We start from the raw sequence: 5,325 nt of genomic DNA, 5'->3' as shown, positions 1-5,325 counted from the left end.
GATAGAAAGGTGGGCCAGTTGGTAATTCATTTTCTTCGTTCAGCGAACTGGGAGCGCGGAAAAGTGTGGTTCCTCGCTCGTCTGTTGTGTATTTTCCGCGCTCCCAGTTCGCTGAACGAAGAAAACTTTGATACTTTTGCTCTCTTTTAAATAATTTTCGTGGTTTTATCGCGCTCCGTTTTACTCCATAATTGGGCTGAAACGTAAGTGATTTACCAAAAACGCCGAACTTTGAAAATGATTTTTTCAAAAAGGCCATTTTTAATATTTTTTTAAATCCCTCTGATTGAAGTCAAGGACGTCGTCTACCATTCTGCAGAAAAAAACGTTGCATTATTTTGGTTGCTAACAAGTTATAGTGCGTCAAATGTGACCATGCCAGCCTAGCGGCCACGTCGTTCGTTATGTGCTGAAACTCGGATATAATTTGTTAAAAATACTTGTACGTGACATAATCACAAATCAGTAGCTCCACACCAACAAATGCGCAGCCAGGTGTCGTGGTTCAGCAAGCTTTGTCTTGCGATCAGCCGCTTGACAAACCCGCAGCAGCGGCCGCTCGATGCTGCGGGCACTTACAACACATGAGTGCCTCTTCGACTGCGGATGAGCTCCGTTTGCGCGCCAAACTACGCTCAGGGGACAAATGAGAGAAGGAATGCATCCCTGTGAAAGTTAAATGCAGTTATGTGCCAACAAATATCATAATGTGCAACGAAAACTCCGCCGGCATTTTCGCAGGGAGCGCCTCCTAGTAGTGCGCTCATGTGTTGCTTTCTCTCTGCTGATGGCCTAAAGATAATTAGGTTCATTCTATGAGCAACATATGGCACAAAAGAAAGACAGTGTAAGCTAAAGAAAGCTGTCATACGTGCTTCCGATGGTCGAATAACTCAAACTGCAGTTCTTCATCTCGTGCCAGAACACTTGTGTCAGCCGGCTGTGAAAAGAAGTGTGTCCAAGTCCTTTGCTTCATTAAAGAACCGCTTTTACAATACTGTATTGTTGTGCATCCGCAGATAGAATATTCAACGCAAGTCGAGCGTTTATCACGATATTTTGCGGCTTCGGGCATAACAGCAGGGGAAAAAAATACATGCGTGCTGTATTGAAGGCACTCACTGGGAAATTGCCGGCAGAGTTTTCATTGCATATTATGACATTTGTTGGCACTTAACGGCCTTTAACTTTCACAGTGATGCATTCATTCTCTCGTTTGTCCTCTGAGCGTAGTTTCGCGCGCAAACGGAGCTCATCCGAGGTCGAAGCGGCACTCATGTATTGTGAGTGCCCGCAGCATCGAGCGGCCGCTGCTGCGGGTTTGTCAAGCGGCTGATCACAAGACAAAGCTTGCTGAACCATGACACCTGGCTGCGCATTTGTTGGTGTGGAGCTGCTGATTTGTGATTATGTCACGTACAAGTATCTTTAACAAATTATATCCGAGTTTCAGCACATAACGAACGACGTGGCCGCTAGGCTGGCATGGTCACATTTGACGCACTATAACTTGTTAGCAACCAAAATAATGCAACGTTTTTTTCTGCAGAATGGTAGACGACGTCCTTGACTTCAATCAGAGGGATTTAAAAAAATATTAAAAATGGCCTTTTTGAGAAAATCATTTTCAAAGTTCGGCGTTTTTGGTAAATCACTTACGTTTCAGCCCAATTATGGAGTAAAACGGAGCGCGATAAAACCACGAAAATTGTTTTAAAAGAGAGAAAGAGTATCAAAGTTATTATGTACCGAATTTTATTATTCTCACTTTAATATGCTTGCAGCAATAAATTCATGAAGTACAGGTATTTTGTGCAATTTGCCAAGTTTGTAATTTTTTCCTTTAAAAGTGCTTCGACAAGCAAGGGGAATAATAGACTCATAAGATTGTATTTCACTTGTTCTTTAAGGGGAATAAATTTTGTAATGAAGAATTGCACCGCTTTTTCCCTAGGTGCGCTCAAATTTCAGAAATCGCGAAATTGGCGGAAAAGTGTTTTTGTGGCCAAAATTTGTATATTTTTTTTTCAGGCGAATAAAATTTTTTTCCGCAAAACTAACTTCAAAACCATTGTTCTGGGTGTAATGCCTAGACCTACAGTAAATTTCATCAAAATCGGGAATGGTGACCGGGACCTCGTGTTCGATCTATCTGGACACACCCTGGTTACAACTTGGTTTTGAAAAAAAAAGAAGTTATTGATTACCGGCAATCAATTACAAGAAAACGTTATTGAATTACCCAGAACGTTATTCAGTTTATAAAAAGTAGTCATTAATATTACAAAATTATAAGAAAATGCAATTGCTTACAATTAGTCCATTGCTTGTAACGCATTACGTACAACTCTGCCTTGAACACGTGCGTCCACTCGCTCGCCCGATATATAGACACTCGCAAACATTAGCAGGCGTTTCACATACACCGTTCTCGCGTGACCCTGTTTTAGAAATAAAACAATTTTCTTCCTTTAGAAGCACTTGCACCTGCTTTACTCTATTCTAAATATATATATAAAAAAGGTAGTGCGTACGTAATCGAAAGCGCACCGCGTGCCTTTCACAGACACACATTTCCTTCGCCTGCCTGCATGAGGAGGAGGAACTTACGACGGAACTTGCGCAACACATTACACAAGTCAGATAAAGCCTGGGTGTTCTGACGTTCCACGAAGCTAATCAGGGCACGCAACTACGACTGGAGAACGATTCTCACACAACCTTGCGTTGCCTTGTTACTCGACCATCTCGAGAAATCTTGATAAAGCATCAAAAAGATTAGCCTGTCTATTTGCGTGTCTGATATGAACGTATGAAGACGAGTAAATTTTTACTGCAGCTTGTTTCGGATGCTCCAATCCCTTCGTGGCAAACAGGTTTTCGACTCCCGACTGCGGCCGCATTCCGATGACGTGTGAATGAAATTAACGAGCGTGGTACACACACACACAAAAAACGACAGTAAAATGCTTCAGGTCTCAGGAACGTCGATAAAATATCGGGGAAATCATTGGAAAGACGCACGGTTACCTCTGTGGTGATTGGTAGGCACAGAAATAGAGAGTATTTCGGGGTAAAAAAAAAGAACTGCGACGAAGATGGGATTCGAACCCACGCGGGCAGAGCCCAATGGATTAGCAGTCCATCGCCTTAACCTCTCGGCCACCTCGTCAGACAGTACGGTGCGCTTTGCAGCTGTGTGTTTAGAATGTCTCGAAATAATACAAAAAGAAGCTACCTCTGTTCCTGCGATCAATTATGCGACGACTACTCAATGCATGCATATATATATATATATATATATATATATATATATATATATATATATATATATATATATATATATATATATATATATATATATATATATATATATATATATATATATCATCGGTGGGTGGCATGATGGGAGTTGCGGAGGCATTATTTTTGTCGAAGTCGCTATTCTGCCGTAGCTTCGGTATACAGCAGGAGCTCTTGCATCGCATGATTGATCACAGGAACAGAGGCAGCTCCTTTTTTGTATTATTTCGAGAAACTCTTGGCACACAGCTGCAAAGCGCACTGCACTGTCTGACGAGGTGGCCGAGAGGTTAAGGCGATGGACTGCTAATCCATTGGGCTCTGCCCGCGTGGGTTCGAATCCCATCTTCGTCGCAACTTTTTTTTTCTCGACATGCTCCTATTTTTGTGCCTACCAGCCACCCCTGAGGTAACCGTGCGTCTTATATATATATATATATATATATATATATATATATATATATATATATATATATATATATATATATATATATATATATATATAGCTTGTTTGGACCTTCTGTTGATATTATGAAAGCTCGGCTGATGTGCTACTGAAGTTTATGTTCAATTTAGTGCTGATGTCCTGCAGAATTTTGTGGCGGTATTTATGCGAGAATTTATACAGAAATTTGGTTGAACATTCTGTTAGGCTTCCGAAGAACTTTCCATTGACGATCATAAACATTATGCTGACGTTTATGAACTGTTATATTGACGTTTGTGGAACTTTCAAGCAGTGGCGTAAATCCAGAAAAATCACAAGGGGGGACACACATCAGACCATATGGCGGCCATTTTGTTTTTATACATAAGGGTTGTATTTTCATTTACATAAGAGTTAAAAATGCTTTGAAATAAAATTTAACAAACGAGCATGGAGTCCCAGCTCGAGCAATCGCATTATTCTATTCAGTCTTCTTTGAACCGGTCGGGCGGCTTTTGCGATTTTTATAGTCTGACACAGCTGAGGCGTATTGAACGCAGGTACACACTACAAAATAATCAGCCTTTAAAAAAAGCTAAATGCGCTGTACTTAACTGTCAAGTAATTCAAATATATGATGTTCTAAAGCTAAATCTCAAGGTGGGACACTTGCAAGGGATGTCCCGCCCAGCCTGAACACAAAGGGGTCAGGACCCCCCTGACCCACCCCATGATTTACGCCAATGCTTTCAAGTATCATTTACTCTACCTTCTGCCAGAGTCGTGTGGAACCGATGCTGCACTACGATCACGTACATTATAGCGTGTAACCCTTTTGCCTTTATTAAGTTCAGTGAACTCAGACTACAAAAACTATACTGTTTATTGCATTTGTAAAGCTGTTTATTAGACGGCACTCGGCGAAAATGCGCAATGGCGACAGTCGAGGCGGAGCACGGACTCCCACAACGAGCGGCGTTCTTTCAGAAAGGAGCCGAAGTGGATGACCCACTAGAAGGCGCTGGAGAGAACGACCCATTACAGAGTTCCAAGGCTTAGCTACACATCTTCTATTCACGCAATGAGATCCAGCTCGCCCGGTACACATTTCAATCACCACAGCACATATCTTCCACGTCCACTTCGAACAGCATATCAGTCCACCTGATTAACAGGACAAGTGCACACACCATCCCCGGCAACTCTAAGCGAGTACTCGGTATGCACACTCATAAGCATTACCTTATCTGTGAAATTGATATGAAGCATACCGTATCGTTCCTACACATTCCTAGCAGCGAAAGTTGTGATTAGATCAAAACAACAGCCAATTTTGGCGCCGTTGTTGTCCGCCGCCACCGCCGGTGTCCGTAACCGCTATCGCGCAAAATGGGGGGAAAAAGTTCGGCAGATCCCACAACTTGTGGGAATCGGTTTCATGCGAAGCAATCAGTGATTATTTGTCTATGCTGCATTTTCGGGTTTTGAGCCAAGCATTACGAGGTGGATCGACGTAAGCATAGTAGTTGTGTCCACATTGTGGCCTTACCAGGCACGTCGACTACACTGGCGTTTGAAGCGTTTAAAGGGTAACT

At 42.2% G+C, this 5,325-nt stretch overlaps 2 non-coding genes across 2 annotated transcripts; one reads left to right on the top strand and one right to left on the bottom strand.

The window, feature by feature from the left end:
* Positions 1 to 3,090: 3,090 nt before the first annotated feature.
* On the bottom strand, positions 3,091 to 3,172 carry Trnas-gcu (transfer RNA serine (anticodon GCU)). Its single transcript has one exon. It is a non-coding gene; the product is annotated as a tRNA-Ser (tRNA).
* Positions 3,173 to 3,575: 403 nt separating this feature from the next.
* On the top strand, positions 3,576 to 3,657 carry Trnas-gcu (transfer RNA serine (anticodon GCU)). Its single transcript has one exon. It is a non-coding gene; the product is annotated as a tRNA-Ser (tRNA).
* Positions 3,658 to 5,325: the final 1,668 nt, after the last annotated feature.

This window comes from Rhipicephalus sanguineus, chromosome 3 (assembly GCF_013339695.2).
Source record: "Rhipicephalus sanguineus isolate Rsan-2018 chromosome 3, BIME_Rsan_1.4, whole genome shotgun sequence".
NCBI lineage: Eukaryota > Metazoa > Arthropoda > Arachnida > Ixodida > Ixodidae > Rhipicephalus > Rhipicephalus sanguineus.
The sequence above is the reverse complement of the archived record's forward strand: the minus strand, read 5'-3'. Positions and strand labels throughout refer to the sequence as shown.